This window comes from Pan troglodytes, chromosome 3 (assembly GCF_028858775.2).
Source record: "Pan troglodytes isolate AG18354 chromosome 3, NHGRI_mPanTro3-v2.0_pri, whole genome shotgun sequence".
Lineage (NCBI taxonomy): Eukaryota > Metazoa > Chordata > Mammalia > Primates > Hominidae > Pan > Pan troglodytes.
Window position 1 is genome coordinate 190,272,653 of NC_072401.2, and position 25,386 is coordinate 190,298,038.

At 36.9% G+C, this 25,386-nt stretch overlaps 1 long non-coding RNA gene across 1 annotated transcript in view; it reads left to right on the forward strand.

Annotated features, from left to right (window-relative positions):
• Positions 1-25,186, forward strand: part of LOC100608367 (uncharacterized) — a 230,563-nt gene extending 205,377 nt beyond the window's left edge. Inside the window, exon 6 of the long non-coding RNA XR_008547709.2 lies at positions 25,098-25,186. This is a non-coding gene — a long non-coding RNA (uncharacterized LOC100608367). The remainder of the gene's footprint in view (positions 1-25,097) is intronic.
• Positions 25,187-25,386: the final 200 nt, after the last annotated feature.

Genomic DNA, 25,386 nt, shown 5'->3' on the forward strand with positions numbered 1-25,386 from the left:
CTCACTAGATCAATGCATACTTGACTGCCCTCTTTGGGGAGGCGCATCAGAAACTCAGAAGAACGCAGCCATTTGTCTCTTATCTACCTATGACCCAGAAGCCTCCTCCCCACTTGGAGTCCTCCCACCTTTGCTTCTAGTTGTCCTGCCCTTCCAGACCAAACCAGTGCTCATCTTATACATGTTAACTGATGTCTCAGATCTCCCTAAAATGTATAAACAAAATGTGCTCTGACCCCCTTGGGCCTTTCTCTCTGTTAATGGGCTTGTCCTGAACATTGGCAAAATAAACTTTCTAAATTCACTGAGACCTGCCTCAGATATTCAGGATTCACACACCTTAATCTCGTAGACAGTAATTAATGAATAAAATGATCTTTGTCAGACACAAAAAAATGTATGTTCTCATTTTCTTACCAGAAGTTTTAGATTTTTAGTTTTAGGGTAATTTTAAAACACCAGGTCATGTGATTCATGGTCTAACCTCCCATGCCAGTTTGGTAGTCTATGACACAATTTCACTCAACTACTTTTCACTCCTTGAGTGTTACACGTGTTCTCCCCGTCCCCTCTCTGTCTTGTCTTGGATCAGTTTCCAAACCTCTGCACCTAAGGGTTCATATCTTTATGTAATTTGTTCCTCAAAAAAATATTACATGTTAATTCTTCTAGGAAATCTTCCTTGAATACCCATCAAAATGAGTCAAGGGTCCTTACAGTGAGCTCACCTACCAATCTATATAATTGGTAATCACAGAACTCATACTACCAAAATTATTGATATGTTTGTTTAAATCCTTTCTGGAGTATGTATCACTTGGTATCTTTAGCATTTATTTCAACGCTTAGAGCATCAGAAATGGTCAATATGGAAGAAGTAAATAACCTCCTGAGTGCTTGGTAATAGCAGCAATATGCGTTAACATTTGAGAGCCCCTGTGTGCTTATTCATTGTGACGCCTCTCACTCCAAGAACTTGTACTTGGATTGGCCATTGGGAGTTCATAATTTTTTTTTCCATAAGAGTCTGATGCTTTAAAAGCAGCTACCATTTACTTACCACTATTGGAATAATTTTAAGTGTAAAATTCCATGAAAGCTGAAAACTGAGTAAAAGAGTTGTTCCCCTCAAACGGGACTGAAGATTAGGGAGGTAGACCTGTACAAGAAAAAAAGACAAGGAAGTGGGTGAGAAGTAGAGTAAGGGTAGAGAAATGTGTTGAAAGTTTCATTTATATAATAATATAAAACATCTGTATGATGTCATTAGAATAAGCTGTAAATTCTGTTAAAAAAAGACAACTGGCCAGGCATGGTGGCTCACGTCTGTAATCCCAGCACTTTGGGAGGCCGAGGCAGGTGGATCACGAGGTCAGGAGATCGAGACCATCCTGGCTAACACGGTGAAACCCCATCTCTACTAAAAATACAAAAAATTAGCCGGGCGTGGTGGCAGGCGCCTGTAGTCCCAGCTACTCGGGAGGCTGAGGGAGGAGAATGGCAGGAACCCGGGAGGTGGAGCTTGCAGTGAGCCGAGATCGCGCCACTGCACTCCAGCCTGGGCAACAGAGCGAGACTCCGTCTCAAAAAAAAAAAAAAAAAAAAAAAAGACGACTAACATGAAAATTTTAACATGATTGAAATTTTTTTTTTTTTAGTTTTTACTTTAAGGTCATGGATTTTCTTCTGACTCTGGACCTGCTGAGAAGAGTTCTGTGTTATTTTATGGCACAAATCATAGCTAATGTATTATCCAAAATATTGTTTAATGAGAACTAAAAACATAGGAATTTGGGTGAAGAACAAATTTCTTCACACTTTTTAAGATTCCTTATTGACACCTCCTACCCACTAATTCTTCAATCTGGCCAACAAAAATTTGATCACAGATATGTTTGTTTCACCTTTAAAGTCTTTACAAAGCACTTAATCTAGTCTTAAATACAACTGTTCACATGCATTTCGCATCAATTTATATAAGTACTTAGTTATAACATTACAATAATAAATACACTGCAAATCAGGTTTGGTAACACATCCACTTATATTAACAATGCCCTGATGCACGTTCAATAATTTTGTCATTTCACCCTCAATAGGTAAAGAGGAGAGAGAGGGAGAGAGAAAGAAACACTAAATGTGTTTTATAAGCAAAATCAGCTGTTACATCATGATGATTGTTCAAACAGCTTTCTTCGCTGATACAATTGCAAAAAGATTATAATGTCCAGTCAATTGCATTGGCCTAATCTAGAGTATAAGGGTTTTGCTTCTTGGAATTTGTGTTTATATATAAAGTAGGTTTTTTAAGTTAGTATATATTGAAAATAATTAGTGGCTTACCATAATACTTTATCTAACGATCTTCTGATACACAATATCTCTTTTTTCTATATTAAGCTTATTAAATTTGTTCCCTAGGTACTTAAAAATATGTCTTATATTCCATATAGCAAACCTACAAGATGGATATGAATATCCTTATTCTGCAGATTAGAAAAATGAGGACAATTTTGTCAAGTAAGTGAAGTGGACCCATAGGTAGCTGTTTCCCAATACTATTTTGAATCTCAGTTGTATGCTCTGCATTTTTGGCTCAACACTACCACCTCCTGAAAAGACTTTTAAGCAGAATTTAGAGGAAAACAAATCAAACACATCAGAAAACATCAAAGCAAATGCATTAAATAAGATTATACTGAAATAAGTTGGACACACTGTGGAGACTTCCACTTCTGCCCATGAAGAATTAACAGCTACAGAAATTGCTTTCTGAGAGTAATTGACTAGAAACCTGGAAAAAAAGATATGAAGCAACAGTTTTAGGTGACAAACAGCACAAGACTAAAACACCTGATGGGGGAAGAAAACAAATGAGATAAGATTTATGTCTGGAGGAATTTTCTATAGCAAAGTGAAGGGAACCTGAACTAAAGCCCAGCAGTGGATTGAACAGCTTCAGGATTTCAGGAGGCTGAGGTATCCAGAGCAGTGGATTGAACAGCTTCAGGATTTCAGGAGGCTGAGGTATCCAGAAGTTGAAAGGTAAAGTACTTTGGTAGAATAAGATACATACCGGGAGAACTTTCAAGATCTTCAGAAGAGACTCTTCCAGTTTTGCTTGTTTGTTTTGTTTTGTTGCAAAATAGAGATGAGAGGAAATTCCATGAGACTGGGGAAAGAAAGCAGTAGGCAAAATAATTCTACGGCAACTGCATTAGGAATACTTCATGTCCTATCTGCCAGAATGTAGGGACTTCATAATATATGGGGTTAGTGTAGAATCCAGAAAAGACACATCCCTTAGTAGAAGGGTTAAATTAGTTAATTGTGCTAAACTAGCACAAGAATACAGATGTTCTAGACCCAACCTAACAAAGCTCAATAGGATAAAGTAGGATAAAACTGACCCATAAGGTTCTTACCTGTGTGACTAAACAAAATCCAAAACTCTTTAAAAAATGTAAAAAAAAAATAGCACAAATAACATAAAATTCACAATGTCTACCACCCAGTAAAAAATTACCAGGCATGCAAACTAACAACATTTGGCTCATAACCGGGAGAAAAATAAACCCACAGAAACATATGCAGAAATAACAAAGATGATCAAATTAGTAAAAAAGGATTTCAAAAGATTATTATAAATCTTATGGTTATGCTCAGTGAAGTAAATGAAGATAAACATAATATGGAGAAAATAAAAGATATAAAAAGACTGGAATGGAACTTCGAGAAATAAAAAACATGTCAAAAAGGACAATTACATTCGATTATAGAAAAAGCATCTAAAAGATTAGCAAACTTGAAAGCCTACCAATCAAAATTATTCAAAATGAAGCACAGAATGCAAAGAAAACCAGGTTGAACAGAAAAGAACAATCTTTCATTCAGTTTTAAGACAATATTTAGTGGTCTAACACATTTGCAATTGGAGTTCTAATAGATAATTTCAAGGGAGAAAAATATTTAAAAATGTATAACCCCAATTTTGCAAATTTATTTGTTTAAATAAAAACTAATTGAGCACATAAACACAAAATATCTGAAAACCAATAATATAGATAATTTTAAAATAAACCAGGAAAAAACCACATTATATACAGAGTAATAAAAATAAATGTGGCGGAAAATTATTACTAGAAATCACATCAACCAGAAGTAAATTGCATGGCCTCTTTAATGTGCTAAAAAATGTTAGCTATGAATTCTATACTCAGTGAAAATATCTTTGAAAAATGAAGGTGAAATAAGATTTTTCCTGGTCAACAAAAAGAGTTTTATCAAACATAGGCACAACAAATGATGTCAGAATTGATTCCTCTTGCAAAAGGAATGATAACAGGTTGACTTTTTTTTTTTTTTTTTTTTTGAGACGAAGTCTCTCTTTGTCACCCAGGCTGGAGTGCAGTGGCGGGGTCTCAGCTCACTGCAACCTCTGCCTCTGAGGTTCAAGCGATTCTCCTGCCTCAGCCACCCGAGTAGCTGGGACTACAGGCCACCACGCCCAGCTAATTTTTTGTATTTTTAGTAGAGACAGCGTTTCACCATGTTGGCCAGGATGGTCTTGATATCCTGACCTCGTGATCAGCCCGCCTCGGCCTCCCAAAGTGCTGGGATTACACACGCGAGCCACCAAGCCCAGCCTGACATTTTTACCTATGCAAAGGAATAAAGAGCACCAAAATGGGAAAAGTGTGAGTAAATATAAAAGACCCTGTTCTTAATTTTTAGCCTCTTTAAAAAGAAAATTGAGACTTCTGGTTCTGTACAAGAAGTTTGAAAGTAATGAGGGAGAAGAAAAGGAAAAATCAGTTAGGTAAACAGTTAAGGCTGGTCCTCGGAGAAGCAGCCTGCCTGAAAAATTGCAGCTACAGGCAAAAATAGAGCAGCCTGGGGAAAACTCAGGATGCACCGGCACAGACAAGCACGCAAGGTCCGGCACAGAAGCCTTTTGTTCTTCGTGTGATTAACCAGCTCCCAAGGAAAAGTTTCCCCTTCTTTTCAGACATGTATGCAGTGGGCTCGGTGAGAACTTGCACAGGGAGGAGGGGGCTTCCCTAAAACAAACCCGCAGTTTTACAAACAAGAGAAGCAGTGCATTGTGCTTGCCTAGAGTCATACCCACAACTACACAGACAAGGCGGAGTGGAGCAGACAGCTTTTCAGATGAAGAAAAGTTATGCAAACAGCTACAGAACTGAGAGGAGTTTCTTATATAAACTTTTGGGATTCAACTGTAAAAACGGAAAACCACTTGGCTCCCCGCTCCCCTGCAGAGAGCTTTCATTTTTTGTTCATTACACTTTCACTCCAACCTCACCATTTTCATTTTCACCCATGCTCCTTAATTTTCTCAGTCATGAGACAATGAGCTGAGATAACACCTTAGACAACAAGTTAGGACAAAGTGTCCTTTTGAAACACACAATGAGATGCAGAAGGGCACTGGGCTCCTGTCTTTCCAGGGCAAGGACAAGTCGGGCTCAGCTGTGTGCAACTTCTTCACTAAAGGGCTCTACGAGAAACGGAAACTGCCCCTTCTGGCATGACCAAGGGAAGATGATGGTGGTGTGTAAGCACCGGCTCTGGGGGCTGTGCAAGAAGGGCGACCACTGCAAGTTCCTGCACCGGTTGACCTCCTGCGATGGCCGAATGCTACTTCTACTCCACGTTCCCACACCGGTTGACCTCACTGCGATGCCCGAATGCTGCCTCTACTCCACGTTCCTACACCAGTTGACCTCACCGTGATGCCCGAGTGCTAATTCTACTCCACATTCCTGCACCGGTTGACCTCACCGCGATGCCCGAATGCTACCTCTACTCCACGTTCCTACACCGGTTGACCCCACCGTGATGCCCGAGTGCTAATTCTACTCCACATTCCTGCACCGGTTGACCTCACCGCGATGCCCGAATGCTACCTCTACTCCACGTTCCTACACCGGTTGACCTCACCGCGATGCCCGAATGCTGCCTCTACTCCACGTTCCTACACCGGTTGACCTCACCGTGATGCCCGAATGCTACTTCTACTCCACGTTCCCGCACCGGTTGACCTCACTGCGATGCCCGAATGCTGCCTCTACTCCACGTTCCTACACCAGTTGACCTCCCCGTGATGCCCGAGTGCTAATTCTACTCCACATTCCTGCACCGGTTGACCTCACCGTGATGCCCGAATGCTACCTCTACTCCACGTTCCTACACCGGTTGACCCCACCGTGATGCCCGAGTGCTAATTCTACTCCACATTCCTGCACCGGTTGACCTCACCGCGATGCCCAAATGCTACCTCTACTCCACGTTCCTACACCGGTTGACCTCACCGTGATGCCTGAATGCTACCTGTACTCCACATTCCTGCACCGGTTGACCTCACTGCGATGCCCGAATGCTGCCTCTACTCCACGTTCCTGCACCGGTTGACCTCACCGCGATGCCCGAATGTTGCCTCTACTCCACATTCCTACACCGGTTGACCTCACCGTGATGCCCGAGTGCTAATTCTACTCCACATTCCTGCACCGGTTGACCTCACCGCAATGCCCGAATGCTACCTGTACTCCACGTTCCTGTACCAGTTGACCTCACCGCGATGCCCGAGTGCTACTTCTACTCCAAGTTTGGTCTCCGTGTAAATATCGCCATGTCCCCAGAATAATGTGTCTCGACTATTTCGTGGCTTCTGCCCTGAGGGACCCAAGTGCCAATTTGCTCATCCCAAGATGAATATTTTATTCAACCTGAGTTACACGAAGTCATCTCCACTGTACCCCTTTGCTGTTCCAGAGATTTAAATGATGCTCAGGTTAACACCACTTATGCCAGCGCTGCAGCTCTTTGGATACACAGAGACAAATGTAGGGATCCGAGAGGCCACTTCCAACGACTGTTGCTATCTCTTGCCTCTACAGATTATTCTGTTCTATTTTTATTTTATAAGTTTAGAAACAGAGTATTAAGCACTAAAAAAGAGGACACTTTGTCCTAACAATTGCTAAAAAGCTAAACTGAAAAATGAACTTTTCTCAGATTCATTAGAGAAGTGAAGCCACGGGGAAAAGGACTGCCCCCATATTGGAGAGACAGAAAGGCCGATACAGGAATCACAGTGTGCCAGAGCAGAAAGTCAAGAGCAAGAACTCTTTGGGAATCAGTGGTGGAATCTGAACTGGAATTGACAAATTTCTGTAAGGTAGACGTGGACAAGCGTGAGAATTAGAACCCGCAGGAGGACCCAGTCATAGAGAAGCAGCCGTACATTTACATCTTGTATCTCCAGGAGTTTCACCAGGACCTGATATTGAAGATTAGGGAAAAATCCCCTTGTACTTCCAGCAGGGGGTGGGGAAAAGGAACCAGGTTGAAATAGGAAACAGGGCAGAACATTCAGTTTTGGAAAAGATTTCCCCTCAAGAGAAACTAACAGAGCCAAACCTGCTGGGATTTTCTTAGAGCCTAAGTGAGGTGGGCAAGGGGAGAGTCCCAACCCCAGCTGCTCAAGCTTTTCTGTTCCACTTAAGAAGAAGGGGAGGGTGGCCGGGCGCTGTGGCTCACTCCTGTAATCCCAGCACTTTGGGAGGCTGAGGCTGGCAGATCACGAAGTCACGAGTTCGAGATCAGCATAGCCAACATGGTGACATTCCATCTCTACTAAAAATACAAAAATTAGCTCGGCGTGGTCCTGGGCACCTGTAATCCCAGCTACTCAGGAGGCTGAGGCAGGAGAATGGCATGAACCCGGGAGGTGGAGTTTGCAGTGAGCTGAGATGGTGCCACTGCACTCCAGCCTGAGTGACATAGCAAGACTCTGACTTGAAAAAAAAAAAAAAAAAAAAAGAAGAGGAGGGCAGAAGATGAGAAGCATTGTGGCTTCCCAGAGGCATAGACTCACTAAAGACAGAGCTAATCACAGGGCTGAGAACACTTCAAGGCTCACCAGAAAGTTCTGCGTTTACAACAGTGTGGTATTTCTATAAAGATAAAATGTAGAATAAAGGAACAGAATGGAGATGTCAGAAACAGATTTATACGTAGTTATTTTTCAAGATGTTGCCAGGTAATTAACAGGAAAGAATAGTCTTTTCAAAAAATGATGCAGGGACATTGGGTTATTTATATGAAAAAGAATTCATTTCAACCCTTATTTTATACCATTTAAAAAATTAAATTTACATGGATTATTAAATTTATGAGCTAAAGTTCAATAATTCCTAGAAGAAAACATGACCTTGATTTGGTAAGCATTTCTTAGATAGGACACAAAAAGAACAAATTATAACAGAAAATTGATAAATTGAATTAGTAAAAATGGGAAAAAATTTTAAATGACTTTTAAGAAAAGGAAAGGTAAGCCACCCCTAGTTCAAAGAAACTTGCACAGCAGGTATCTGATGAAGGTCTGTATCCAGAAACATAATATATCTTGATTAGAAGAAAGTAATCAACTCAATTAAGAAATAGGGAAAATGGGTCAGGTGCGGTGGCTCACGCCTGTAATCCCAGCACTTTGAGAGGCCAAGGCAGGCGGATCACGAGGTCAGGAGATAGAGACCATCCTGGCCAACATGGTGAAACCCTGTGTCTACTAAAATAAAAAATATTAGCCGGGCATGGTGGCACACGCCTGTGGTCCCAACTACTCAGGAGGCTGAGCAGGGAAATCGCTTGAACCCAGGAGGGGGAGGTTTCAGTGAGCCCAGGTCACACCACCACACTCCAGCCTGGGTGACAGAGCAAGACTCTGTTTCAAAAAAAAAAAAAAAAAAAAAAGAGGAAATGGGGAAAATGTTTGACACTTCACTAAGAAACATGTATAAATGGCAAATAAACACAAGAAAAGATGTACGGTATCATTAATCATTAGGGAAATGCACATAAAAACCACCAGGAGTCACCACCACACATGTAGAAAGCTTAAACCTTTTAAGGTTGACAAACCCCAAATACCGATGAGGAAGTAAAACAACCACCATTCTCAGTCATTGGTGAAGAGAATCAGAATCATTCGGCCACTTTGGAAAACAGTACACATCATGCTTTACAGAAAGAAGTGGTATAGAAATGAGCAGAGGCACTAGTGTCCCTTTAGGACCATTATATTCCGAAGTGCCAATTGGTAAAATTATTCTTTAGTTCTACCTGGAAAATCTACTTCTATAATTTAACTTGTAATTCTGATATATGATATCTTTCAGAACACGCCTATGTGAACTTAATTAAATCTTGGTCCAAACATGCTTATTTTTATTTCTTCTTTATTTTATTTATTTTTACTTATTTTTTAAATGAGAACCAGGATAATGGGATATTTCTTCTTTTATAAGAATATGAAGTTTACCTTTCATTTAAAACAGTACTACTGGCACCTTGTCATATAAAATTTTACATGGAGTTACATATTCTAAGAACAGCTATCTGAGAAATGTGTAATTTCTTTTTCTCTAGTTTTTTATGTTTATTATCCTATGATGTATGTGAAGATATATTTCATATGTAATTATGAGATTATACTTAATTATATTTCCAAAGGTGAAGAAATTTTTGTATTTTTATTTTAAAATAACAATTGAAAAGTATTTGAAATATTGTCTTTTTAAATTCTCAATTATGATTCATAACATCTTATTTTTATTTCACTTCTTACTTTTGTGTCTTTTTTCCTTCCATCCTTCCTTTCCTTCTTTCTTTTCTCATATGAATTATTTTTAACTGGTGCCTCAGCTCTTCTTAAGTATATAGAACTTCTAAAATTATAAGCAGAGAATGGTCTTTGGTTCCCAGAAAACTTAGATTAAAGAGTTAAAAGTTACTCATTATCATATAGAGTTCCTCAGCAGGTCATTTTGTAATGAGAGCAGACTCAGTATTATAATATAAACCTCACTGGCCCTGTATTCTTTACAACGAACAACCAAAGACCCTTTATGAAGCTTGATATATTTTAAAACATTCAACATAGTTTTATTTCATGTCCTTGCTATTTTATAAACAGGGCTTCAATAGTCACATGATGAGGACTTTGGGGATAATCTACCTGAAATGTACCACTCTGCCCTTTCTGTTCTTCTGCAAGGCAAATCTGAGGAATTTTTTTTATTGTTAATTTTTCCAAGAATTCCTACAAACTGATGTCTTTACTGCCTACAAAGTAGCAGGATTTTAAAAAGTCAGATAACTCTGTTTGCACTGATATGGCCAAATATTTACAATTTTCAGGTTAATTCTCCACTTTTTAACCCAGACAAACAAATGTTGGATTAGATTTTACAAGATGTGCAATTAAGAATAAATGACAGTTGCCTCTATATATCAAAACCAAGCACGGACACAAAACCATGCTTGCACTCAGTCATCTCTGAAGAAATCACATTACTCTTTTCTTTCTTCCTATTTGGTTACTTTTATGGGAATGAAACCCCATGTGGCAAAAAGAATAAAAAATACTCTTCACCATTTTTTTTAATTTTGCAAATTTATAAATAAATGGGTACAATTTCTTACTAAGTTTCTCATTTTCAGCCTAGGCAGAGACATACTTGCAGCTATCTTATTTATCTCAGAGAAACCAGCAATGAGAGCTTTAAGCCTAGCAAAAGTCAGAAGACAACCAATAAGAGACTTTGGCATAACATTAAAGATAGACCAAGCTAAGACAAGAACGGGGATTTTTTTCAATATGGATAATCCAGGAAGAAACCACAAGAATAATGACTTTTAAAATATCCAAACAAATGTAAATTTCTCTTCCCCCTAACCCTTACAAAAAGCAAACAGAAAACATCAAAACCAATTGAGAAACTCCAAGTAGGCACAAGCACTTCAAAATTAATACAGAAAAGGCTAACTTTATAAAATGAGTAAATTTCGATACAGAATTATATTCACACAATGAATCAGGATTATTTCCACCCCACACATGGTCTTTATCAAGAGAAAGAAGGGATGTAAAGAATATGAACCTAAATATAACCGTTTTCTATTTTAGGTGACAGCATTCTGTGACTCACTAGAATTAGAAAACAGTGACATTAGAATTAGTGACAATTAGAAGGGAAAGGAAGAAAGGGAAAGAATGGCATCTTTTACTTACTCGTGATAAAAGCAACAGGAAGGAGGTTGTCATCAGGGAAGATAGGTTGGACTTAAGCTGATTCTCACTGCTATAATTATCTACTGTGTCTGGTTTTGATCCTGTTTACTGTGTGATACTTGATATCATAATGAACTGTTGATTGTGTTTATGAACATTTGCAAGGTGCTCATTTGCTGCTATTTTTCGGTTAGAAATGTTGTTTTGTGTACCAAAAATGGCCTGACCAGCTGAAAATAATTCTATATAATTTCAATTTAATAGAGATACACTTTCCTAAATTCAATTTTATGCAGTTTTGTTACAACTTGCTAAACCACAGGAAAAAGGGAAAAAAAAGACATACTATGTATATAATTCCCTTCAACCACTTCCTCTGCTTGTACATTTGTTGCCAGAAACAATTTTATGATTTGTGATCGGCAATAGCATTTTCAAAAAATGGTAATTTTTTTCCCAAAAATTACGAATAATTTTTTATTCTAAAAGCCATGACAACTTGACAAAAAATATGTTAAATTTCTAGTCTCTTTTTAATGCAAATATATTAAAAACTAAAAATGAATTTGTACTCAAAAAATTTCTGGCGCAGTCTCCCTTAAGAAAATCCCTAATTGGATAGAATAGGCATGTTCCCATAATTCACTATTATTAAGAAACTATTGGCTGGGTGCGGTGGCTCACACCTGTAATCCTAGTACCTTGGGAGGCCAAGGCAGGCAGATCATGAGGTCAGGGGATCGAGACCATCCTGGCTAACACAGTGAAACCCTGTCTCTACTAAAAATACAAAAAATTAGCCGGGCGTGGTGGCAGGTGCCTGTAGTCCCAGCTACGGGGAGGCTGAGGCAGGAGAATGGCGTGAACCCGGGAGGTGGAGCTTGCAGTGAGCCGAGATTGCGCCATGGCACTCCAGCCTGGGCAACAGAGCAAGACTCTGTCTCAAAAAAAAAAAAAAAGAAAAGAAAAGAAAAGAAACTATTAGTAAGCAATTAATACCCTATCTGGATCTCTCAATCAACAACATTTAGTGAACATCATTAGGTTGTGCAGCTTGGAGAAATGTTAAGAATTATTTAAAATTTATCCATGATGAAGAATAATAGAATTAGCAATGATTCATCATTACCTAGGTACCTGGCTTTTAAAAACACAATATTAACAATTTTATTTCTTCCCAAAATGTTGCCCCTTTTATCAGTTTCCTGATTGTGTTTTGAGCTGATTTTAGTTATTTGGTGCAATGTAAGATTTAAGGGGTGTGTGTGTGTGTGTGTGTGTGTGTATCACAGATATTGAATGCATAGCCCAATGCCCGTATTTTAGATATTGATATCTGTATAACATTTCTGCAGAACTTTATGGCTTAAAACAACGTGCACTTGTTATCCCCCAGTTTCTGTGGGACAGCGTTTGAGTCGCTCAGCCAGGTATTACTAGTGCTAGCTCAGGGTCTCTTGTGTCTGCAAGTAGAATGCTGTCATGGGCCACAGTCATCTCAAGGCTCCACTGAGGCTGGAGCATCCCCTTCTGGAACTCTCATGGCTATAAAATGAAGAAGTCACTTGGTTGCTGTTACCTTGCTGTGTGAACCTCTCCACAAGGTTATTTGAGTGTCCTCACTAATGGCATCTGGCTTTCCCCAGAGTGGGCAAACTCTCAATAGAGGACAAGTGAAGGGGAAGCTTTTTATGGCTTAGTCCCTGTAGTCACCCCACCGTTCGTTACACGTATTCATTGGAATCAAGCCACTACGTCCCACCAATGTTCAAGGGAAAGGGACTTAGGCTCTAACTCTTCAAGGAGAAGGTGTCAAGGAATTTGTGAACATATTTACAAATCTTTACAATAACTTTTTGCATACATCCATGCACTGGTATAACCTAGCATTTATGCTAATAAAGTGTTATGTGCATGCTTTTGGTTAGTGTCTAGATAGAATTTTTTTTGTATAATTTACTTTCAATCCATCTGTGTCCATATATTTATAATATGTTTCTTATAAATGGTGCATAATTGGATCCTATATTGTATCCTGTCTCATAGCTTTTGTCTTCAAGTAGAATGTTTTCACCCCTTATACTTTTTTATTTTCTTTTATATATATACTGCTCCTTGCAGAGCAGGGATACCCAATAGGCAGTGTGCCAAGAGTAGCCCAACCCTTACACTTTATGCCATTGCTGATAGAGTGGGATTTATATAGAGAATGTTTCAGTTTATTATCTATTTGCACTATCTAATTGTTACTTTATTCTACTGTTATTGCCTTCTTTTGAATTAATCCACTTCTCAATCTTCCATTTTATCCCTTCTATTAGTTGTTTACATTATAATTCTAGTGGTTGCTCTTTACGGCATGCACCTCCGACTTGATAGAGTGTACTCGAAATTAGTATAATGGTTTTAGCAATTGTTAAAAAGTGTATGTGGCCTACAACATTTTAACTCCACTTACAGTCAGTATTCTTTTAAAGTTACCTACACAGTTGTCCTTCCTTCATTGCTAGGGTTCTGCCCCTCCATCTTGAATCATTTTCCATCAGCGTGGCATATTTCCTGTAGTATTTCTTGGTAATTCAGATCTGTTGGTAAACTTTAAATTTTCTCAATTTGTAATTTCTTAAAAAAAGTTGTCATTTGACCTTCATTTTTGGTGGTTATTTTAGCAGGATTTAGACTTTCAGTTTGACAATATATTTTTCTCCTGAACGTTACAGATACCATTTCATTCTTTTCTGTGTATTTAATTTGTTCAAGGCAACAATACTCCTTAAAAGATGATGTGCCTCTTTCCTATGAATGTCCTCACAATTTTTCTCTTTACTTTTGAATTACAGCAGTTTGACTACGACACGCCTATGTGTGGTTTTATTTGTATTTATCTTGCTTGGGAGTTGCTGAGCTTCATAAACACATGTATTTTATCAGTTTTAAGGCCTTTATCTCTGCAAATACTGCTACTGCTTCACTCTCTTGGTCCTTCATCATTAGAACTTCAGTGCACATACATGAGACATTCCGATCACATATTTTATATGTCTGTTGTGCATTGTTTTCTTCTTTTCATTCTTTATTCTCTGTACTAAGTTTTGGTATTTTCCACTGACCTACTGTAGAGTTTATTAATATTGTCTTCTGTTGTGTTCATTCTGTTGTTAAACTATCCAATGGGTCTTTATATCAATTAATTCATGCATTGAATGAACATCAGTTATTATATCTTTTGGTTCTAGTGTATCTATTTTTTTCTTACAATTCCACTTATACATCACAATTCTTCCTTGTTCATTTATTTTGTCTCCTCTATTTAACATATTTATAATAATTATTTTAGTTATTTAAAAATTCTTGGTGTAATTCTAATGCTATTGTCATCAATGGACCTACTGATTTTGTCTTTTTTTTTTCTTTGAATTATTGGTCACATTTTTCTGCCTGTTTATATGTATGGTAATTGGTTATTTTTAATTTTATACCTCCGACATATATAAAAGATGGCAGATTATTTTAATTTTCCCTAGAAGTTCTCCTCGTTCCTGTGTGAGGAAGATAGGGTGACAAGCTGATCACTATGATGTAATCAGGTCTGTGCTGAGGCAATTTCAGCACCACTCAGTCTATTTCTAGTTTGCTTCTAGTCTGTGAATGTGCCTTTCATAGAATTTTTTAATTGAGAGCCTGGCAATTCCCTATCTCCTCACCCCACCAAGCAAAGATGGAAGGATATTCATTATTGTCTTTGGAGGATTTTTCATTTAGCTCTTGAGATTTTACTCATGTGGCTAAAAATCTGACGGCCATGTTGAGGGGAGACTGGCAGTGTGTTTGAGGACATCTCTCCTCCGTGCTTCAAACACACGGCCAGACTAATCCTGTCAGACTAATCACAGTGCATCTGGTGAGAGTTGATTGTAATTGGAGTTTTATTTTACACTTTCCAGTTCACTAAAGAGTTGGCATTTTAAAAAATCATCCTCTTGTTTATAATTTCCATCTCTCAGTTGTAATATTCTTGTTCTTTTACCCATTTTAAAATTACATTTTCTGTCTTTTCCTTATAGATTTGAGGATCTCTTTATATATTCTGGAAATCACTCCTTTGTAAATTATGTCAAAAGCAATTACATTATTTCCAAGTTCATCTTGTTCTTTTATTCTCTTTGTGATATTCTTTAATAAACAGTAATTTTTAATTCGATATACTCAACTTCATTTATTAACTTTACAGTATGTTCTTTCTTTTACATCATGCTTAAAAGAATTTCCTACTTCAAGATCGAAAGGATACTTTTGCTTTTTTGTCTTTAGTCTCCTTGAAATTGAGTTTTGTGAGTAGTACTAGGCAGGAGTCTAAGCTCTTTCGTTTACTCTTCAATTTTCCCTCCCTCTTGCCCTTTCTCCATCTGTCCCTTCCTCCTTTCCTTTCTTTCTTCCTTCCTTTCCTCCATTCTCTTTTGCTCTCCTTTTTCTCCCACATTCTCCTTCTTCCTGTCCTTCCACTTTATCCCTCTGTCTCTCATCGTTTTCTTTTCTTCTTGGGTCATATCTCTAATTGTATGATCACGATTTATTGGAAGGCTCATTGTTTTTCTATGGATCTGCACAACCATGGCAGTCCTCAATTGTCTATATGAGGTAATTTCTTGGCTCTTTATTCTCTTTTATCATTTGAGTGTTAATGTTTCATTACCATACTGTTATACATTTTATTATTTATAATAAATTGATAACAAATAATTGGTAAAGCAGCCCCTCTCACCTTGTTAGCATTCTTCAAGAGGATTTTGATAATTCATGAATGTTTATACTTTGAGATACATTACAGATTCAGCTTATAAATTTACACTGAAAGCGTATTGGATTTTGAGTGCATTAAATTTATAGATACTGTTAGAGAAGTTTGAAATATTATTCATTAACTCTTTCAAACTGTGAACTAGATATATCTTCTCATTTATTAGAAATAGGTCTTCCTACTATCTTTTAAAAACTTAAGCATTTTTATAGGTATCACATATCATGTTTTTAAATACAACCATATTTTCAATTCTATTAAAAATGAAGTCTTAAAATATATATATTTGTTAACTTATAGAATACATTTTTTATATTGACATATTTTCACTAGCCTTTCTAAGCCTTATTATTACTTTAAAAATTGTCTATAGATTCCTTTGGATTTTCTACACAGACAATTATATAATATTCAAAGAAAGTTTGTTTTCTTTCTAATCTTTCACACTTTTATCTATTTCCTCAAAATTTCAAATGTATCAGTTATAATTGATTATGTTGGTTGATTGCAATGATGTCTTCATATATAATTATTTATTTTTACTTTCTAGTATTATTTGTGCTTTCAGCAAACATTTGTTAATTTGTTAGTCTTTTCACAGAGCCAGTTCGTATGCCTAGATCAATTGATTCCTGTTATATCGTTTTCCTCTTTTTGTTTCTTTTTCACATTTCTTAAATTGCATACATAATTATTGCCATCTCTTCTTTTATAATATACATTTTATAATACACATTTGATGCTATAAATTTTCCTCTATTGTTTTAGCCACATCACGTTTTCATATTTAGAATTACAGTCAATTGTACATATTACTTAGCTCGAATACTTTCTAATTTTCATTATAATTTTTAAGTTTTGTGAATTATTTAGAGGTATGTTATCTTTCTGTTATAAAATTTAACCCAATGTCATTGGTCTAGAGATAGAAATCAATTGACAATTGGCAAACTTTGTTTATGAAATGCCTTTTGCCAAGTTTCTTAAATGATTCATGAGTTATTAAAAAGAATGTATATTATGCAACTATTAGGCGCCATGTTCACTTGATCAGCTAATTATGTTGTTTAGTATTCTGCATACTGTCTCCTTACTTTCTCTCTTTATCTTGCTCTCACTCTCATTTGCTTAATGAAATACTAAAAAGAAAACCCTTATCCCTTTACTGCAGAAAATTTGGAAAATGAAATCAGTAGAAAACATTACTTGTAATCTCATCATCCAGTAAAATTTTAATGTTATTTTTCTAATTAATCAATTGTACCTCTTTTGAAATATGTTACATAGAGATTTCAGATATAAATAGATACAGCTAGAGGTGGAGATTATAGAGGAAAAGAAATATTTTTCCCCCATCTTAGGTTCATGGCTGAGACCCCTGTAGCAAAAGACAGATTACTAAGAGAAACACATACAAATGTATTTGATGTAAGTTTTATATGACACGGAGCTTTCATAAATGGAAATTGAAATATACAGGTAAATCTATACATTGTTATGCTTAGGTTTGAAGAAGAGTGAGTAGTTGTAGAGAAATATGATTGGAGGACAACTGTTTGGGGAACTTAGCAAGGCCTATTTGTTCATGTGCTTCTCTGTGTCCTTGTGTCTTCAGAGATAAGGATGCTCTTTTCTTCCAGGTATAGAAGGGCACATTTTGAATGAAAGTCATACAACCTGCTTTGGAGAAGGGCAGGAGAAGGTCCGAGTAATCTCCCTGCTTCTGCTGTTTTCTCAAATGCCAAGGTGCCATATTTTGGGGTAGTGTGTCCTGAACCCCAGAGATAGAGATATACCCTGGTATCCCCTCCTTGAAAATCTGCTACCACATCTTCGGGGTTTATTTAGCCAAAAGAAGTCAGGACTGACTGTCTCTAAACTTTAGTGTCTTGTCAGTCTGCTATTGGCAAAGTTTCTAAAACAGCTGTGTGTTGTCACTAACGAAGACCAGTTCTGTGTAGTTTTGTACATTTTTTTCTGCCCTGATGATGCCTGGATAATGATGGAAAGTGGAGCCACAGACTTTGGAAAACCCCAAGCATGACTACAAGTAGAAGCCCATTGAATATCAACAGGAAAAGTAGTTGCAGTCATAATCCCTTTCTTAGTTTGGGCCCTTTTCCCCAAAGAAATGTCCCTTCTTTTTCCATAGGGACCAACTTTGCACATGCTGTAAGAGGGAGTCCTGTTAAAACTCCCTCCCCCAGCAATGGGTTCCCTACTTGTAGATTACATTTGAATAGCTAAGAAGAGAACTCTTCAACAGTTGCTGCCACTCACCGCCTAAAGTATATTTTCAAAAGGGAACATTTTATTAACTTGCTAATAAAAGAAAGTTTTCTTTGTTATTTCAATTGGAAGACAGCTTTTCTATCAAATTCTCATAGTCTTGTAATAAAATAGTTTTCGATTGTCTACTACGTCTTAAGAATCAGGTTGCTAATAAAATTTAGAAAGATAAAGTATTAATTAGTAAATTGCCTGGATTTTAGATAAATTTAATGGACTATGTTGATTCCTCTTTGTAAATTTGTGATAAACCTAGTTAGGTGTGATAGTTTTGTTTTGCATAGGAATTAATGGTTCAGCCAACACTTACCTGATGTTCAGAATAGTTTAAATAGCATAAATCAATATACAGTACATGTAAAACGTTGGAGGTCAGAAACTGATACCCCAAAATGTAGCGCTTTGACATGTTGAACTGAAGTAGAAGCCTCAGTTCTCTCTGAATTCCTGCCACCTTCCCAACTCTCAATTCTCTGTCTCTCCCAAAGCAGAGGATGGAGTGTTCTCTGAAGTTTCCTCATTTGCCCAAGGCTTAGATCCACCCAAGAAGAAAGCAGTTACCACTGGTTTCTCCCCTGAGGTCCATTAACTCCCATGTCACAGGAAAAAGGACTGAAGTCTGTCAACACAGCTGGACAGATTTTTGTCACAAACCATTGTCTGGTTTCTAGGCCAAACTGACCGTGCCCTGGGCCATTGTATGTTCTCCAAGTCCATTGATTTTCCTCTGAAAATCACTAGCCCTCAAATTTCCATGTTCCTCCTGTCTCCCCTCTCATAAAAAGAAGGGCATATACGCATCTGTATCCCATTGGGCTATTGAGTAATCATTGTCCTAAGAATCTACATGCTGTGCATGTTAATAAATTTGTATGGCTTTTCTGTTATTAGCCTGCCTTCTATGAGTTGATTTTTCAGCAAATCTTCAAAGAGCAAAGAGGAACTTTTCCATTGTCTCCTACAGAAGCGTTTAAAATTCTGTAAAACAATAACAAAATCTAAAGCCATGTAAAATCTTGTGTGTTTGTGGTATTTTTAGCAAAATTTTATTTCATATTTATATAATCCAAAATTCTAATATAATAGTTCTAAATAGAATTTTAGGGTCCATGAACTCATCCTTTGCACTTTTGAAGCAGAGGAGGACTGTGACAGAGTTAGAATCTCAGTTTCTCAGTTCCACAGGCTGCTACTCTTCACATGGCAGCTGGATAATGTTCGATTTTCAGTCCTGTGTATTTATAACCATTTTAACCTGCAGAATGCTTGAAATTATCTGCTAGTCACTCTTCTATCTTGACCAACATACAAAATCATTGATGTAGAATTCAGTGTTGCAAAATTTTGAAAAAAATAGTTTTGGTAATAATTTTAAATATCATTGGCATTAGAGTCTGACAGACCAAAATTAACTCCTTGTGTTATAATTCATTAGCTTAAAGGCAGGATGATTGTGACAACCTCACTGAGTCTTGACTTCTCCATTTAAAGATAATAACATGAACCTAGGTTGCAAGTTCTTCATGAAGATTAAGTGACATTTTATATATAATATGCAGAACATAGGTTTGACATGTTGTAAGCATTTGATAAATAACATTTATTGTAATAATTTTCAGCAACAATAAGAAAGAAAGTCAAGGTGTTCCTCAGAGACTTAGAGGTTTAGGTCCTACATTGCAAAAGGTTTAGTATCTGCACTGTTCCAACAGAGGGAGCAGACATATAGAACTCAGTTCCCATCCTTGGTTTATTTATTTTGAGTATTCGACAGAAGAAAGGAGTCAATGAAATGAGAAGACCTGTGCGGGCAAACTAACCTTATGTAGAATGTGTCCTCTTATTATAAAATGAGAAGACAACCCCTTTTCACAACTACTACAAAACAATGCCATACCCATCCATTGTTATTACCAGTTATTTCTAACTCTCCCCTGCTATTTCCAGAGTCCACCTTCCTGTGGGGAAAAGCTAACCTAGAATAACTGTATTTCCTACACCTGAGAGGCCACACAAGTATTACATTTTACAAGGAGTAATATTTTTTTTTGCAATTTCTCCCCAATGTACTTTATATCCATCTAGTCCATAGCAGAAATAGTAAAATTTCAAAATTCAATAAACTAAAATAAAAAGGTCTAAAAGCTGGAGCCCTATATAGACAGAATTATAAACGCACATTATTACACCATTAAGAAATTGTTTTATAACATTTAACATTATTGTAACATGCCTGTGTTGCACAAATTCGTATATACTATGAATAAAGTCACATACATTAAAACATAGAGTATGTTAAATATGGTATTCAGTTTTGTAAAACCAAATTTGTCTGATGTGATGTTTTTCTGGAAAACACAATAAGAAAGCTTTCCGAGTATAAATGACAATGGGTTTTTACACATATGTCTAGCTCTCAATGTGTAAATGACAATGGGTATTTACATTCATGTCTCCAAACTGGATTCTGCAAATTGTATTCTAAATGAAAAATATCACTCTAGTAAACAAATCTCATAAGACAGCAATTTATCTCAAATAAATTTTTGGCCAAATGTTTAGTCTGTAGGAGAGAAAAAGCAATATATTTTCCTCACCCATCACAGACTTCATAGCTGAAACCCTTGTAACAAAATACAAATTAATAAGAGAAAACATGCAACTTTGTTTAATATAAGTTTTACATGACATGGGAACCTTCAGAAATGAAGACCTGAAAACCCAGGGACAACTGTGTGTTTTTATGGACAATCATGCGGAAGTGTGACTGGAGGACAAACGGGTATGGTCTAATGGCACTAAACTAGGGGAACTTATGAAGGCCTGTTTGTTCGGATTCTTGCTAGAGTCCCTGTGTGACAGTCCTTCCCTCTGGCTAAACAGCAAGACACTTGTCTCATGAGGGTTTTCAGGAGAGAAGAAGCAGGGAGAGGTCACAGTGACCTTCCTACCTCTGCTGTTTTTCTCAAGTGCTAGAGTCCATATTTGGGGATATTTTGAAACTCAATAAGTCTTTGCTGAAATACAGTGTATCTATATTCTTTTATCTTTAACTTTTGTATATTACACACCATTCTACTTTTCTTTTTTTTAATTTTTTTTTTTTTGAGATGGAGTCTCGCTCTGTCACCCAGGCTGGAGTACAGTGGCGAGATCTTAGCTCACTGCAAGCTCTGCCTCCTGGGTTCATGCCATTCTCCAGCCTCAGCCTCCCGAGTAGCTGGGACTACAGGTGCCCGCCACCACGCCCAGCCAATTTTTTGTATTTTTTTAGTAGAGACGGGGTTTCACTGTGTTAGCCAGGATGGTCTCGATCTCCTGACCTTGTGATCTGCCCGCCTCGGCCTCCCAAAGTGTTGGGATTACAGGCGTGAGCCATCTACTTTTCAAATAAAGTGATATATTTGTTAAAATTGTGTGTAAACTAATTATAGCAAAATTTTTATAAATAAAATTATTTCAAAGATAAATCTTACATCCTACAGTTACACGTAAAGAGTAGTGTTGTATCGGATCTACAGTGTCTAACAGCCTTTCTCTCTGTTAATGTTACAAAACATTGATCATTGGTAGCCCATGCTACTGTCATTTTAATACAAGCCCATAAACTTGAATTTTAAATGAATCACCCAAATGATTTTTCAGGTAGTCATCTTCCAGAAAGATTGGCTTGTAGAATTGAAATTTTATTCTACGTTTTCTAACTATCAATAGTTAAAATCTACATCTCAAAAGTGAGCTGTCGAGTCAATGAAGCCCGGGAGTTTGCAGGTTTGGCTTTGAGCTCCATGTGTTTCACCATGAATAAGTGTAGACTCACACATTTAAGAAGCATGTTCCACCCTGTATATGAATAATAGTCTTCAACCTGCCAGGCTTGGGGCTTGATAGGCATTACAGCACACTGTATATTGAAGACTTTATTTCGTGTCACTAGAACAATTACTCCAGCGAAAATTTAGTTTGTTATGTACTTTGTATAAAACTCATGTCTTCTCACATGAATTACTGGGAAGCCATACTTTTTAAAAAGTTGTAATAGAATTAAAGAAACTTAACTCCTAGAATAATAGCAGAATTGGCAATTCATATTCCATCTAGAAATGGCTTTCAAATCTTGAGATGACTCTTAAATTCAAAAGTTTGAGAGTTGAGAAGACACATTATAGGACTTTATAATAACAGAAAAAATTAGCTGTAGGGGTTGTAGGGTAGACTCAGGTTTGTGCACCGCATTCCATCCATGTTATCACAATTAGAGACATCATCTAAAAATTGAGTGAGTTGGTTCTTTTTCCAAGAGTCAGTACAAACTGAAATTCTAAAGAGAATTTTTTAAAAGTTAAACAACTTATGGATGACAAGTTTAAAATGAAATATTCAGGAAAATTAGGGCATTAATTAATTCATTCATCCATTCATAGTATTTATTTGGTAACTATTAGGTTCTGGAAAATGTGCTAAAATATATTAAGAAACAAAACTTTAAAAGTCCATACTTTCATGAAATTTGAGATTATTTGGGGACTAGAGACAAGAAATATTATCAAAAATGATGTTAGTGGTATGATAAAAAGGGCACAGAATTCTATGAAAGTAAATATTAGAAGATAATTCAAATAGAAGTTTCAGGAAATTATTTTGGGGGTACAAAATAATTAATAGATAACAACCTTAAGTACTGAGGGCAACTGGTTAGATAAAGGAGAAGATGAAAAGAAAGTGTTTCTCAGGGAAAAGCTGTATGTGATAGGAGGCTGTGATCAGATAATGGAAAGAAGCTTTGCAGGTCAGGGGCAAGGTTCAAGGTGAGAGAGTTGGCAGAAAGGAGGGAATGCATCAGGCGGGTAGCTGAAAGCATGCCAAGGATTGCAAAATTTAGAGCAATGGGAAACCACCAAGATTTTTATGCTGACATAATTATACTTGCATTTTTGAAATATCAATCTAGTTGTAGAATTGAGTCTGGAATGTAGAGTGAGAACTGGCATGCTGTGACAGTGGTCAGACCTGAGAGAGTGGGCCAGAGACCAGGAAAGGTGCATGATTTCAATAGGGAGAATGTGTAGATATTTGTGAGTCATCAGATGAGGTGAGTGAAGAAGATGGAAATGTAACCAATGGCAATTAGGTTTCATACATAAGTGAATGAATACTACTACTTTTTCCTAAAAGAGAAAACACTGAAGAGAGAACCTAATGGAGATCAATATAGATTCAGTTTTGGACATGTTCATATTTTCTATGAGATACATAAATAAATCTCACCCATGGGCCACAATGGGATTGACATAAGATGTCAGCAAATATATAAGGAAAGACATGAGATGCATAGAAAACAAACCACAAAATAGTAGACACATATTCTACCTTATCAGTGATTATATTAATGTACATGAATTGAACACTGCAATTTAAAGGCAGACACTAGCAGATAAATTTTTACAAATGATACAACTGTATGCTATCTAAAAGAGACACACTTTGGATTCAGAGATAGGAAGTAAAAGGATAGAAAAAGACAAGCAAACGGTAGCCAAAATAAACCTGAAGTGATTATATTAAAGTCAGACAAAATAGTCCAGAAGGTAAAATTTGTAGCTAAAGATAATGAAGAGAATTTCATGATGATAAAAGAGTCAATCCATCAGGAAGACATAACAATTATAAACACATATACAAGTTCCAAAATACATGAATCAAAACCTGACAGAATTGAAGGGAAAATGTACATTTCAACAGCCGGGTTTTTAATATCCATTTCAGCAATGAGTATGGTGATTAGGGAGAAGATCAAAAAGAAATAGAAGATGTTAACAACATGGTCAACTAACTAGACCTAACAGACATTGATGGAGCACTTTGCTGAACACGAGCAAAATACCGATTCTTCTCAAGGAAGTTCAATGCACATTCTCCAGGACAGACCATCTGTTGGATTGTAAAACAAGCTTCAGTAACTCTAAAGAGACTGAAATAACACAGAATATTATAGGTGCTAAAGGATGTGATGCCTCGCCTCACCCATCACAAGGGTCATGGCCAATACTTCTATAATAAAAGATGAGTTAACAAGAGACAAGCATGACAACTTTGTTTAATCTAAGCTTTACATGATAGGAGCCTTCAAAAATGAAGACCTAAAGACCCAGGGGAAGCTATTTTTATGCTTCCTTTCGATGAAGAATGGACCATTGTGTAGAGATGTGATTGGAAAAAAAGGACAAGATCTAATGCTAATAGACTGAGGGGAGAAATCCAGCAAGGCCTTTCTGGAGTGAAAGCATAAAGAAAACAAACATTGAACATGGATTTTGATCCAGTGGCATTTGATCCAGTGCATTTTTGAGAAGCAATCTTGACAGTGGCTAGGAACAGGAGCTGAATCCCTGTGCTTCAATTGCCTTATCTGTTAAATGGGGATAATAGTAGCCACCTTATATGGATGTCCTAAAAATTAATTGATGTAAAGATTTATAATAGTCCCTCGGCAAACAATACAAATTTAATAAATTGCAGCCAACATAGTTATAATCATATCGATTCTTCAGAGTAACCACCCAGTCTTTGCATTCTCATCCACACGTTGCCAGAGGAGAGCACAAAAGCATACAAAGACTCGCCTGAAGCCTTGCAGTCACACCACACAGCACCGAGACCTCATCAATCCCCCTCACTTTCTGCTAAATCACCTGCCCCACACGTGATTAATGTGCCCCGACCTCTCATGTCTCATTTTGTAGTCCTGATTTATGTCTTTCTGTTGTGTTGTGAGTAATATGTTTACAGAGGGGGCGAAAATTATAATATTGAAGAAAGGGAAACAAAAGTGAGGCAGTCAGGTATGTGAAAGTTATAATAAGATTTTTATGTCAATGCAGCTCAACATTTCTGCTATATTCTGTTTTGTAGGCAGAACAAAATCTCTCTTAGTTAGAGGCTGAAATCCAAGGGACTTCGATTTATTCCAATTTTCAAGTAGAAGATTTTATTTTACTCAGGTAAACATAGACTGTGCTGTTACATAAATAAATAAATAAATAAATAAATAAATAAATAAAGCAGAAGGTGCGGCATAGATTTAAAAAACTATACTTGGGGAAAATAAAATTAAATAAAATCCTCGTCAAAAGTTCTTGTGCACTTTGAAATTCAGATTGCATCGTGAGCTTGGATTGCCAATATCCTTCATGCTGTTGCT